This window comes from Cervus canadensis, chromosome 21, assembly GCF_019320065.1.
Source record: "Cervus canadensis isolate Bull #8, Minnesota chromosome 21, ASM1932006v1, whole genome shotgun sequence".
In the NCBI taxonomy this organism is placed as follows: Eukaryota; Metazoa; Chordata; class Mammalia; order Artiodactyla; family Cervidae; genus Cervus; species Cervus canadensis.
In genome coordinates this window covers 7,368,310-7,382,601 of record NC_057406.1, presented here as the reverse complement: position 1 = coordinate 7,382,601, position 14,292 = coordinate 7,368,310, and the positions used below count along the sequence as shown (strand labels likewise).

At 47.6% G+C, this 14,292-nt stretch overlaps 1 protein-coding gene across 7 annotated transcripts in view; it reads left to right on the top strand.

The window, feature by feature from the left end:
* ZC3H7B (zinc finger CCCH-type containing 7B) overlaps positions 1-14,292 on the top strand; it is a 58,795-nt gene that overhangs the window by 1,571 nt on the left and 42,932 nt on the right. Inside the window, exon 2 of one of the 7 annotated variants that reach the window (XM_043440273.1) lies at positions 9,522-9,650. The exons of the other annotated variants lie outside the window; for them this stretch is intronic. The gene's annotated coding sequence lies outside the window, so the exon portion shown is untranslated. The remainder of the gene's footprint in view (positions 1-9,521; positions 9,651-14,292) is intronic. 7 annotated transcript variants of the gene reach the window in all.

Here is a 14,292-nt window from a genome sequence, read left to right as displayed (position 1 = left end):
CGTTTAGCAACTGTTGGACACAAAATTCCAGCAGAATCTTTCATTCTGTTACCAAGTCTTCCTCTCCCCTCTCCGCAAATACAACTATACCCACCTTGGTTGTCTTTCCCCATTTTTACTTCCCTTGGAAATTGGACTGCAAGCTAGAAATGATGCCCAGCAGATCACAATTAGAGCAGATTTGAGGTGTGGGCTTCACTAAGCTGGGAAGGAGAAACCTGTTCCAGAAGGGTTGAGATCTGAGGATGGGAGAGAACTTTTGTGATCCCTGAGCTGGGATGAGGGCTTCCCCAGTGGCTCAGCAGTAAAGAATCTGCCTGCAATGCAGGAGTCGTGGGTTCAATCCCTGGATCAGAAAGATCTCCTGGAGGAGGGCATGGCAACCCACTCCAGTATTCTTGCCTGGAGAAGCCCATGGACAGAGGAGCCTGGTGGGCTGCAATCCACAGGGTCGAAAAGAACTGGACACGACTGAGCATGCGTGCACATTCGTACTGGGATGAGGTTCCATGGATACTGGGAATGACTGCTGGCTTTTTGTTTAGGATGAACAATTAAGAATGTGGGTTTTGGTGGGTTATTTGGGGCTGAGAAGCTCTGTGGGATGATCTGGGCTCTTGAATCTTAAGTATAGGACAGTTGAGGCATCAGTAGGTTTGGATTTGAGAATCCAAACATAATAATCCCTTAAATAGCACTTTTTAGTTTATAACAAAAGGGCTTCCACATATGTTCTCTCATCTGTCCTCCATAGCAACCATGTCAGCTCGACATTTTTCCATCTTAATTTTCCAGATGAGAGATCTGAAGCTTAGAGAGTTGAAGGTCTTCCTGGAAAGTCACACAACAGAGTTAGGATTCCTGCCTCGTTTTCTGCCTCCAAATCTTTACCTTCTCCCAGAGCCCTGCCTACCTTCGCAAATTAGTCTTCAAGAGCCTTTTATGGTGTATATAGTGTGATGCTGTGGAGTAGGGTTGGGTTGAATTTGCCACTTACAGGCTGGCTGGAAAGAGAAAAGTTAACTCTAGTCAACCAATGAGCGAACAAGAAGATGATCAATACTGGGGTCCATGCGGTGGGAATGGAGAGAAGAGAGAGCTCTCAGGGTAACCTGGAAAAGTTAGGGAAGCTTTCCTCCAGCAGGTGGATCTTGAGCCTGAAAGAATGAGGAGGTGTGGCTGGCGTGGAGAAAAGTAGGGGATTCTGGACTCCGCACCACTGCTTCTGTGCCAGGACATTGATGTACATTCCCTCTGATTCTTCCAGTGGCTCTGTGAGGGGGAGGCATTATTATCTCCATTTCACAGATGAAGAAACTGAGGAACACAGCATTTATGTGGCTGGTCATCCAAGGTCACCCGGCTGGATTTGAAGCCAGTCCTGTGTGACAGTTGAGTGGGCTGCATGGTGTCAGAATTAGACCACCTCCATCCCAAATATGGAGAGCAACAACAGGGACCCGGACAGTCTGAACTGGCAAATGCTCTAGGGGTGGGGACCCAAAGCTGAAAGGTCGGCAGGCTCCCCAGGGCCAGAGAGTTTCACTGAACCAGCCTTGTGTCCCACGGCCTCATGGGGCTGGCCCAGTGCGAGACCTCTTGGGCGGCTGCTGGAAGCCTGACTTCAGAAGGCAGACTGGTGGTGGAAGGAGAAGACTGGGTCCCGAGCATGGAGATCCGAGCTCAGTGCCCGGTCCCTGCCAGCGCCTGATTTGATACTGCCGAGGAGCTTGTAGCTTGGAAAGGAGAAGGATACGGATGATTAACCTGAGTCTCCCAAGGACAGAAACCGGTTCTGATTTACCCTCTGTGTCCCAGGCCCCGGTGGAGGTGCCAGGAAGACACGATCAACCATTGTCTTGTCAAATTGAATTATGTCCCAGTGTAGAGGAAGAAGATTTATTTTGCCCTGGAGGTTGGAAGGTCTTCCAAGAAGAAGTGCCATTTAAAACATTGGAAAGGGAAAAAAAAGAATAATGCATTGGAAAGATGGGTTGAGAAAGGGCATTCTGAGGAGAGACGCTGAGCCGGACAAAGGCAGGGCCGTGTAAAGTCAGGACGGGCAGGTTGTCTGGAACAGTCCACAGTGCAGGTGGCAGGTGTGAGTTCAGGTTCAGGTGAGGCTCTGCCACCATGGTCCCTTGGGTTATCCGGGCCCAAGTTTCCTTTTCTGAGAAGGAGCCCTGAGAGTTGATGTTTTATGGTAACCTCTGGGAGAAGCCCAGTGCCCAGGGATTGGGACAGGAGACTCATATGAGAAGAACTTTGTTGTTCAGTGACCCAGTCGTGTATGACTCTTTGCGACCCCATGGACTGCAGCATGCCAGGCTTCCCCATCCTTCACTGTCTCCTGGAGTTTGCTCAAACTCATGTCCATTGAGTCGGTGATGCCATCCAACCATCTCATCCTCTGTCACCCCTTCTCTCCCTGCCCTCAGTCTTTCCCAGCATCAGGGTCTTTTCCAATGAGTTGGCTCTTCGCATTAGGTGGCCAAAGTATTGGAGCTTCAGCATCAGTCCTTCCAATGAATATTCAGGACTGATTTCCTTTAGGATGGACTGGTCTGATCTCCCTGCTGTCCAAGGGACTCTCCAGAGTCTTCTCTAGCACCATAGTTCGAAAGCATCAATTCTTCAGTGCTCAGCTTTCTTTATGAGAGAACTAGGGGAGTTTAAAATTTTTTAGTAACTTCACAAACACCAATCCAATGATTAGCTTGTGGCCAGCTGTTGTGAGTCCTTTCTCCTGGATGAGCTTATTGAATCTTTATAATAGCCGTGTATAGGTGGGTGCTACAATTATCTCCATTTTACAGATGGAGAAACTGTGGCACAGAAAGGTTGAATGTCATCCTGTAAGTGGCAGAGCTGGAGGGCAAACTGGGGCAGTCTGGCTCTTGATTTGGCCCATTGGGGGACCCAGGTGAGGCTAGGCGGGAGGGAGGCAGGAGACTCGTGGGGCTGGCGGTGGTACAATTGAGACAGCAGAGGGTGGAGGTGTCCTTTGAGGAAGTCTGACCACAACTTCAGCTGGGGTTGATGAAGTGACGGCTATGTGTCAGCTCCCTGGAGCCTCCACAGAAGCCAGCTCCTTCCATCACATTTAATGGTCCATAGAAAACGGGCTCGTTTTCCTTTTCTCTGTCATCACCAGCTATGGGTCTCCTTCCCACCTTATTTATTTCTCCTAGTAAGTCTGTTTCTTTGCAAGCGCCCTGATGGCTTCTGCAGGTGTGTTAGCGCCATTTCACCATCAGGCCTTGGAGGCCCAGAGGGAAGGGGAGGCAGCCTTTCTGCATCCAGGAGCTGTCTAGAGTCGACTTCAGTTCAGCGGCAGTTCCTGAGCTCCGGATCAGAGCCTGAGATTCAAGCTCGATGGGCACAGCGGCCACAGCACCAGCAGCCACCACAGCTGGACGCGGCACACAGGACGCGGCTGTGTGCCTGCCATTACCAAATCCACTTAAAGACTCTTTGAGGCAGCAACCACTGTTAACAGCCCCATTTTGCAGATGAGAAGACTAAGGTTCCCAGATCATACGACTGAGGTAGAGCAGGAGGGTCAGAGGGAGCCCGAGACTGAGATCTTAGCTGCCCTGCCAGGGAGATGCTGTCAAGCTGTTTCAGTTTCCAGGGAGCTCTTTGCTTTTTCTTTTTAAAATGTTTATTTATCGATGTGGCTGCGTGGGGTTTTAGTCGAAAGATCTTCACTGTGTCATGTGGAATCTTTCCTTGCAGCACGCACGCTCGCTAGTTGTGGCACACAGGCTCCTGAGTGTGCGGTCTTGGTTGCCCTGCAGCATGTGGGATCTTAGTTCCCCAACCAGGGATCGAACCTGTGTCCCTTGCATTGCATGGTGGATTCTCAACCACTGGACCACCAGTAAAGTCCCTTAAGCTCTTTTCTTACCTGCCTGGAAACCCTAGTTATTTAACATTTGTGTCTAGTCTCTCATTCATCCTCATGATAATCCTTCATGATAAGAGAAATCTCTGTTACTCAAAAGAAGCCAAGGGTTGACCCACCCTCCAATTCTTCCTGCTCTGTCCACACCGTGACTTAGAGAGGGAACCAACCGGGTGTCAGATTCCCTGAGACCAAAAGCTAGGGTCAGCCAGTGAGTATCCATCAAGCACTTCCCTGAGGGCTGCAGGCAAAGGTCGAGACTGTGACCCTTTTCAGAGGCTCCTCTAAGCTCTGGAGCATTCCATGTCATACCCTGTCCCTCTGCAGGCAGAGGAATCCAAAGTCCTGGCTTTCATTCCTGGCTCCAGCACACACTAGCTGCGTGAGGGGGGCACCAGCACCTCCTCAATCTTGGCCTCAGTCTTCTGGTCTGTGAAATGGCCTTGCTGATTCAGTGCCATCTGCCTCAGGTTTACTCTGAAACTTAAATGAAGGAACTTGGAAAGTTATAAAGACCACCCAGTGTGATGGCCATAAATACTGAATAACCTCCAGAATGTTCCTGAATCTTCTCCACTGCCCGCCTTGATCTGGGCCTTGACCACCACAGCAGGCAGCCTCCTAACTAACCTTCCACCTTTGCCTCTTAGGACCCACCCCCAAGGCAGCAGCCAAGGTGTCTTCTCAAGATTTAAGGGAGACCCTGTCAGGACTTCCCTGGTGGTCTAGTAGTTAAGACTTGCACTTCCACTGCAGGGGGCACAGGTTCGATCCCTGGTCAGGGAACTAAGATCCTGCATGCCACACAGACAATATATAAAATAATAATAATAATAAATATTTTTTAAAATAGATGAGATTGTCACTCCTCTGCTGAAAACCTTCCAGTGGTTTCCCAGCGCACGTGGAGCTCAGAGCTGGCTCTCGCACAGAGTGACCCGCGTGTCGCTCTCTGACCAGCCCCAGCCTGTCGCCTGCCCCTTGCTTCCTGCTTGGCCTGCTCTCATTCCAGTCCTGCAGCCTCAGCTGGCCTTCTGTCTCTTCCTTGAACATTCTAAGCCTGTTCCCACCTCAGGGCCATTCCCTGAGCTGCACCCGGGCCAGGTGTGCCCTTCCCCACCTCCTGTGTCCCCGTGACTGGCTCCTTGTCTCTTAAATGCCACCTCCTAGGACGGGCCTTCCCTAAGCTCCCAGCCGCCCACACCCCCATCACTCCCTTCCTATTTTAGTTTCTGTGTAACTCTTATCTGTATCTCTGCTTCTCTTGTGCATTTAACACTGACCTTTTTATTTGTTTTTCCACGCTTGAACCGCGAGCTCCCCAAGGCCAGGGACTTCATTAATCTCATTCCCTCAGCTCCGGCAGAGCCCACTGCACACAAAGGTGTTCTGTGGTTATTTGTTGAGTAAATGAACAATAGTAGCAGAGTGGTCCAGAATAGCCCTTGCCCAAAAAGAGTGGCCTAGACAGAAAGTAGGGCTTCCCTGGTGGCTCAGTGGTAAAGACCCCTCCTGCCAATGCAGGAGACGCGCGTTCGATCTGTGGGTTGGGAAGATCCCCTGGAGGAGGAAATGGCAACCCACTCCAGTATTCTTGCCTGGAGAATCCCATGGACAGAGAAGCCTGGTAGGCTACAGTCCTTAGGCTCTCAGGGTCGGACACGATCGAGCACACAGGTGTCATCATTAGTCTTGCAAGGTTGATGTCATTAGCTCCATCCTGTAAAGGACAAACAGAGGTTCAGACTGATTCTGTGAAAGCTGGCATGGGTCAGGGCTATGACAGGAACTCAGCTCAGGGCCCTTTGCACTGCTCTGGCCTCTCTTCAGCCCGTGACGCAGGCAGAGCAGCTCATGAAACTCTTGGTGCTCAGGTGTTAGGACCACAAGGATTTCTTCTCCCATGAACAGGAGCAGTGACTTCAAATTGCTCAAAAAAATAAAAAAAAAAAGAATAGTAAGCAGTCAGTCGGAGCTCTGGGACCCTGGGTGAGTTTTGTTGTTTTTTTAATGTGTGCATGCCCATAACTCCCAAGAGTAAGCTTCTGTTACTTTTCTATTAAAAAAAGAAAGAAAGAGTTATTATTCAAATGTCTCACTTTAGCAGCATAGCAGGTGGGTCTTGATGGAGAAGCAGGAGTAGAGCGTGGGTCCCCTGGAGAGAGATGTAGGTTTGAGCCCTTCTGTGCAGTTGGGCAGTAGGTTGCTGGGAAGGAAAAAGACAGGTGAAGAAAGTACTGAATCAAAGCCCTTTGGAGCCAGGGTGCTGCGGGAGGGCGGGGATTAGGCCTCGCTGCTGATGCTTGCTTTTACTTTGGCTTATGGTGGGGCGCCGGGGGAGGCCTGGGGCAAGTTTCTTGAGCCTTGGTTTCTGTTCACGGTGGCCAATTAAAAGAAACAAACTGCAGGTTGCTGAGGCCTGTGGGTATCATTGCATGTCCATTCCTGAACACACCTGCAGCTGCTTCCCCAGGAGCAGTGTGGCCTTAGACAAGTCACAGAGCCCACCAAGCCTCATTTTTTGTTTTTTTGGCCACTCCACGCTGCACGTGGGATCTTAGTTCCCCAGTCAAGGATCGAACCTGCATGCCCTGCATTGGAAGCACAGAGTCTTAACCACTGGACCACAGGGAAGTCCCCAAGCCTCTTTATTTTTTTATAAAAAGACTTTACTTTTGTAGGCCTCGCTTTTGGGTGAAGTGGGGATCATAGCACCTATTTTTGAGATTATTGTAGGGATAAATAACCTGATCCTGAGAGCAGGGCTTCTTAAGCCCCTTTTTTACCGCAGACCTGTTGGCAGCCTGGGGACGTCCATGAATGCCTTCTCAGAATACTCTTTCTAGATGTATACAGTAAAAACACACAGGATTACAAAGGAAATCAATGCTCTTGAACTACAGTTTGGCTCTTTTTTAAATCAATGCACTAAAATATAAGAACTAGCAGTGAGTCTATGTAACTACAATAATTTCGAAGTTGGGTTGAGCGTGAACCAAGATTTTGTTGTGTCTGCAGCAGCTGAAATGTGACAGGGAAAAAGCTGTGATTTCTGTGTCTGGTGCTCCTGGGGTGTTTTGCCTGTGTTCCTAATTGGGGGGATTGGTCATTATCAGGTAGAAGTTTGTGAAAAAAGTTGTGTTTTCCCAGACTCCTGAAGAAAGGTCACAGACCCCTAAATTCTCTCCTTGGGACCCAGGTTCAAAACTCCTGCCATAGAAGTGGCTGGACAACCAGCAGGTGACCTCCAGAAATGACTTCCCTGGAGCAGAGGGTTGTCCAGTGGACAGATGGGGGATGGATGAGGATGCGGGGAAGGGATAAATGCAGACCTGGAGAGCTGACGAGTGAGGTCAGAGACCACGGAATTAAAGCCTTCCCAGTCTCTCTGGGTAGCCGTCGAGGGCCTGGTGAGTCGGGAGAAGTGCCAGGCGTGGAGATGACGTAAGCTTAGATAGTGTTCGTGTGGTGTGTAACCTGTCTGTGCACTGCAGTGGGGGAGGTGAGTGCCAGGGTTGTGGGGGGCAAGTGGAGTGCAGGTCTAGGCTGAAGGCAGCGTGCAGGGGTGGGTAGCACTTTTGAGTTGGGAGGTGATGCTGTCTGGGCCCCAGAACCCAACTGCCAGAGTTCAAAGCCCAGTTCCGTCACTTAGTAACTAACCTTGGCAGGTCACTTCATCTCTTTGTGCCTTGGTTTCCTCATCTGTAAAATGAGGGTGATAGTGGTACACTCCTAAGGAGTGTTATAAGGATTAAGCATTATACTTAATGTTACATATAGTATCTTGTTATATATAGTATCTTATATAGTATCTTACTCTATTGGTATATAGTATCTTTTTCTAAAATTAATTTATTTTAATTGGATAGTATCTTAGTATAGCATTATAGTTAAAGCTCACCAGGGCTTCCCTGGTGGCTCAGTGGTAAAGAATCCCCCTGCTAATACAGGAGATGCAGGTTCAATCCCTGGGTCAGGAGGGAAGATTCCCTAGAGAAGGAAATGGCAACCCACTCCATTATTCTTGCCTGGGAAAACCCATGGACAGAGGAGCCTGGCAGGCTCCAACCCATGGGGTTGCTAAGGAGTCAGACAGGACTTAGCAACTGAACAAACAACTCAGAATAATATCTGGTAAGAGAAAGTGCTCAATAACTGATGACTGAACTCTGCATCTTCACTTTTATTCCAGGTTTCATGAGACACTCAGAGCATATTTTTCTGTGCTGCTCAGAGATAAAGCAGATACAGCTTCTTCCTTCAAGGAGCACCTAGTTTAGGGAGAGAATGGCAACATGAACACACACTTTCAGTTAACTAGGATCGCTGCCGTGCTTGTGAGCTTGGGGGGCTGTGCTAGGGTGGACTTTGTGGCAGGCAGCCTTCCTGGTAGAAAAGCCACCTCAGCTGAGCTTTGAGAAACACTGGGCATTAATCAGGGTTGTTCTAGAAAGAGCGGGCAGCTTGAACAGGAAGCTGCATGGTCCAGAGTTGCTGGAATGTCACATTCCATACCGGGCCACGGGCACTGTGTGCCCTGATGAACAGCCTGGCCTTTGTCCTCCTGGCAGTGGGTGTCATGGAAGGTTTTGTTTGTTTTTAACTTTTTATTCACAGGAAGTTGCAAAAATGGTAACAAAGGGTTCCCTTTACTCTGCTTCCCTTGATGGTGATATACAGCCAAAATCAAAACCAGAAAAATGACATTGGTACATTACTGGACCACAGAGTTTATTCACGTTTCACCTTTTTTAAAAAAAAATTAATTTATTATTTATTTGGCTGCGATGGGTCTTAGTTGTATGGCGCTCGGTGCTCAGGAGCTTCACACACTTGTGACATGCAAACTCTTAGTTGTGGCATATGGGATCTAGTTCCCTGACCAGGGATTGAACCTGGGCCCCCTGCATTGCAAGGGTCGAATCCTAGCCACTGGAGCACTAGGGACGTCCTCATCTTTTTTTAAACCTACATTCATGTGGGTGTGTGCACGCATCTGGGTTTTGAGCAAGGGAGTGATGCTGACATGTGAGTTAGACAGAGATCCCTGACCAGCAAATGGCAGCAGATTGCAGGGAACACAGTGGTCAGAGGTGATGGAGGGCCTGCTTGTGGAGATGATGGGAGAAGCGTGGACACGCATTTCAGAGGTAAAGCTGGAATTGGAGATTGACCGAGAGCAGGATGATGGTTGGATCTATGACTAGAGTTGAAGAATGATGGAGGAAGGGCAGGATTAGGGGAGAAGCTGCTGAGTTAAGTCTGGAATGTATTGAGTCAGAAGGACACTCAGCTCAACTGAAATGGGCACCAAGGAGGATTTTTCTGGACACGGAGGCATCCATACTGGATGCCTTAAAGAATGAGTGGGCAGTTGGCTGGGGGTGCAGATGGGGAGGGGGAGGGCATTCCAGGTAGAGAGTTTGGGATTAGGAAAGGTACAGAGGTCATAAGCAGCCTGGGTATTGGGCATCTGGGTAGCATTTCCCACAAGGTAAAAGATGTGAATCTGAAATATTGGGGAGGGGGTGAGCCTGGTGGGAGGAATAGATTTGTGAGTCATCGACATGACTCATGAGATCATGAAATGCAAGAGCTCATCTGGGGGGAGCAGGTGGAGTGAGGAGACCAAGAGCACTGTCCCTGAAGCGGAAGACCTGGGCAGAGGAGGACAAGGACCAGCAGATGCAACCGCAGTCCTAGAAAAGGCCGGGAAGAAACTGGCCCCTCCTGGACTCAGCAGGTAGGAGGTCCCTGGGACGGGGAGGCCCCTTGGCAAGCACCCTCAGTGGAGTGAGCGTGGGCTTGTCATGAGTTGGGGAGTGGAGTGGGAAGTGTGGACGTGGAGACAGCATAGACAACTCTTTCACAGAATGTGACCAAGAAAGGGAATCAAGGTTGTGCTCGCCAGAAGGGGATTTGGGATCTGAGGAGGGAATTATTTTGAGGGGTGGGGAAGACTTGAGCGTGATGACAGACGGAGGCTCCTGGAGCTAGGTCTCTTTGCTTAATGGGTGACACTAAAGGAAATGGCCACGTGCGTGGGCTCGGGGGCCAGGCTGCTAGGGTTTGAATCCCAGCTCTGCCTAGTTCCAGCTGTGTGACCTTGGGTAAGTCACTTAACGTCTCTGTGCCCCCTGCTCCTCCACAAATTGGGAATGATAGTAGTCCCGATGTCATAGGATTATGCAAGTCTTAAGAAAGGTATTATGTGGGGTGGGAGGTGGGTAAGTAAGTGTTAGTCGCTCAGTTGTGCCCGATTCTTTGTGACTCCATGGACTGCAGCCCACCAGGCTCCTCTGTCCATGAGATTTTCCAGGCAAGGATACTGGAGTGGGTTGCCATTTCCTTCTCCAGGGGATCTTCCCAACCCAGGGATCAAACCTGGGTCTCCGGCACTGCAGGCAGATTCTTTACTGACTGAACTACAAGGGAGGGTGGGAGGGAGACTCAAAAGGGAGGGGACATATGTATACCTATGACTGATTCATGCTGATGGATGGCAGAAACCAACACAATATTTTAAAGCAATTATCATCCAATTAAAAATAAATATTAAAAAAAACAAAAAAAAAGAAAGATATTATGTGTATAGGGATCATGACAGTCCCTGGAACATTGTAATCACTCAGGAAATATTAATATTATTACCTGATTGTGAATTTATCTTGGTATCAGTTTTTTCACTCATTTATTCAACACTCATTCATTCTTATCTGTGTAATGCTTGGGTTGAATGAATTGATACTCATTCATCCATTTCTTTTTCATCTAAACCACCATTTCCCGAACACTTGCTCTATGTCAAATATGGGCCAGACGTTGAGATTTTGGAGAACCTGGCATAGTCCTGGCCTGGTCTGATGAAGATCTGAGTCTCTAAAATTCTGTCATCGTCAAACCCTTCTCCAGAGTGAGAAAATATCGTGTTTCCTTTGTGGTTCCCAGGTCAATGGTTTGGTCTTTTTCTTAGGAAAAATGTCCATGGACATTTTGGCAGTCCCAGGGCACTGGGTTTAAAATCAGGCTACTGGTTCCCATTTGGCCCCTGTCCTACTGCTGGCCTCAAGTCAGTCATCTCAGTTTGTATTTTAGATTACAAGGCGAATACTTTCTCCTTGCAAAACGTCCAAAGCCCGCGGAGGCATTTAAAGCAGAAGGGAACGTGGTTGTGTGCTCTTGCCTCTTGGCAGATCCTAGTTCCCAGAAAGAACCAGTGAAACTGGAGAATATTCTCTCAAACGCCTTCTTTATATAAACACACATTACACACAGATGTAATCATACAAACCCAAATGTTCTAAAATCTGTTTCTTTTTTTCCTTTCTCAACCATGTACAGAGGCATCTCCATGACAATACCTATAGATTAAATAGCTGCTTGTATTCCATAATGTAGTGGTTTGATTAAGCCAGTTCTTTACTGATGGACATTAAGGTTGCTTCTAGGTTTTTACTCTTTAAAAAAGTATATCCCTGTACAAATATAATTTGCGGGCTTTTACAAGGACTGTGTGGATCACAATAAACTGTGGAAAATTCTCAAAGAGATGGGATTACTAGACCACCTGACCTGCCTCTTGAGATACCTGTATGCAGGTCAGGAAGCAACAGTTAGAACTGGACATGGAACAACAAACTGGTTCTAAATAGGAAAAGGAGTACATCAAGGCTGTATATTGTCACCCTGCTTATTTAACTTATATGCAGAATACCTCATGAGAAATGCTGGGCTGGAGGAAGCACAGGCTGGAATCAAGATTGCCGGGAGAAATATCAATAACCTCAGATATGCAGATGACACCACCCTTATGGCAGAAAGTGAAGAGGAGCTAAAGAGCCTCTTGATGAAAGTGAAAGAGGAGAGTGAAAAAGTTGGCTTAAAGCTTAACATTCAGAAAACTAAGATCATGGCATCTGGTCCCATTACTTCAAGGGAAATAGATGGGGAAACAGTGGAAACAGTGTCAGACTTTATTTTGGGGGGCTCTAAAATCACTGCAGATGGTGGTTGCAGCCATGAAATTAAAAGACGCTTACTCCTTGGAAGGAAAGTTATGACCAACCTAGATAGCATATTAAAAAGCAGAGACATTACTTTGCCAACAAAGGTCTGTCTAGTCAAGGTTATGGTTTTTCCAGTGGTCATGTATGGATGTGAGAGTTGGACTATAAAAAAAGCTGAGTGCCGAAGAATTGATGCTTTTGAACTGTGGTGCTGGAGAAGACTCTTGAGAGTCCCTTGGACTGCAAGGAGATCTAACCAGTCCATCCTAAAGGAGATCAGTCCTGAATATTCATTGGAAGGACTGATGCTGAAGCTGAAACTCCAATACTTTGGCCACCTGATATGAAGAACTGACCCATTTGAAAAGACCCTGATGCTGGGAGGGATTGGGGGCAGGAGGAGAAGGGGACGACAGAGGATGAGATGGCTAGATGGCATCACCAACTTGATGGACATGAGTTTGAGTAAACTCCAGGAGTTGGTGATGGACAGGGAGGCCTGGCGAGCTGTGATTCATGGGGTCGCAAAGAGTCGGACACGACTAAGTGACTGAACTGAACTGAACTGAACAAGGATTTTGGTAGGTTAAATTCTTGTTAAGAGAAATTTCTGGTTGGAAAGGAAAGGACATTTTCTCATCTGGAAGGGGTTTGGCTGCAAGTAACAATTCTTTCCTCAAAATGGAGTTTATTATTATCTCAAGTGACAAATGAGGTGGAGCAGTTCCAAGGTGAGTTAGTTTATTGTCAGACATGTCATCAAACACCTTCAGTCTGTCTGTCTGCTCTGCCATCTTCGTAACTACACTCTGGTATACAGCACCAGAAAAGGGGATTATCACTGCAGTCCCATTTTATTTTATTTTTTTTAAGTTTAAAAAAAAATTTTTTTTTAATTGAAGGTTAATTGCTTTACAGAATTTTGTTTTCCGTCAAACCTCAACATGAATCAGCCATAGGTATACATATATCCCCTCCTTTTTGAACCCTCCCTCCCATCTCCCTCCCCTCTAGGTGCAGTCCCATTTTAAGTGTGAAGGAAATCTTTCCCAGAAGCCCCTTGGCTGATTTCCCCTCCTTCCCATTGGCTGGGATGATGTCACATGCCCTTGCCCAAGCCAATCACTGGTAAGGAAAAGAACCATTATGATTGGTTTAGCCCAGTGCAGGTTCACCTGCGGCTGTGTGCAGACAGGAAGTGATGCTGGCTGCTGGGTAGGCAGCTTGTTCATTTTGGTAGGTGTTGCTTCACAGAGACCTCACCAGTTCACAGGCTGAGTGTGTTGACGTGTTGGAGAGTGCTCTTTCCTCCACCTCATTGACCAGGCTCTCTTCTTTCATTAGCCTTATAGGTGAAAAGAGTTGTCTTGTTGTTTTAATGTGTTTTTTTTTTCTTTAAATTTTATTTATTTATTTTGGCTGTGCTGAGTCTTCACTGCAGTGCATGGGCTTTCTCTAGTTGCAGAGAACAGGCTTCTCATTGCAGTGGCTTCTCTTGTGGAGCGCAGGGCTCTGCTGCTGCTGCTGCTGCTAAGTCGCTTCAGTTGTGTCCGACTCTGTGCGACCCCATAGATGGCAGCCCACCAGGCTTCTCCACCCATGGGATTTTCCAGGCAAGAGTACTGGAGTGGGTTGCCATTGCCTTCTCCGCGCAGGGCTCTAGGGCTCAATAATTATGGTGCATGGGCTTAGTTGCCCCGGGGCATGTGGGATCTTCTCAGACCAGGGATAGAACCCGTGTCTTCTACATTGGCAGGTGGATTCTTAACCACTGAACCACTAGGGAAGTCCTCTGAGTATCCTTTCTTGATGGGTTATGTTCCTGTGAATTTCCTGTTTATATTCTTTGCCCATCTGATTTTTTTTATTATCTTTTAATACTCTTATTTATTTATTTATTTTTTGATTGTGCTGGGTCTTTGTTGCCGTGAGGGCTTTTCTCTAGTCGTGACTCTGTAGTTGCAGTGTGCAGGCTTCTTATTGTGATGGCTTCTCTTGTTGCTGAGCACAGGCGTTAGGGCGCTTGGGCTTCAGTAGTTATGGTTCCCTGACTCTAGAGCACACGCTCAGTAGTTGTGGCACATGGGTTTAGCTGCCCCAAGGAATGTGGAATCTTGCCGGATCAGGGATCAAACCTGTGTCCCCTACATGGACTGATGGATTCTTAACCACTGGACCACCAGGAAAGTCCCCTGAGTATCTTTCCTTAATGAATTATGTTTCCTGTGAATTTCCTGTTTTATGTTCTTTGCTCCTCTTTTTAAGTAATCATGATTATAGAATAAAAATAGTTGATATTAAATGCGTATCTTGTGTCAAACATCTCATTGAACTTGCACAACAACCCCTGACAGTAGATACTATTGCTGTTTTAGGGGC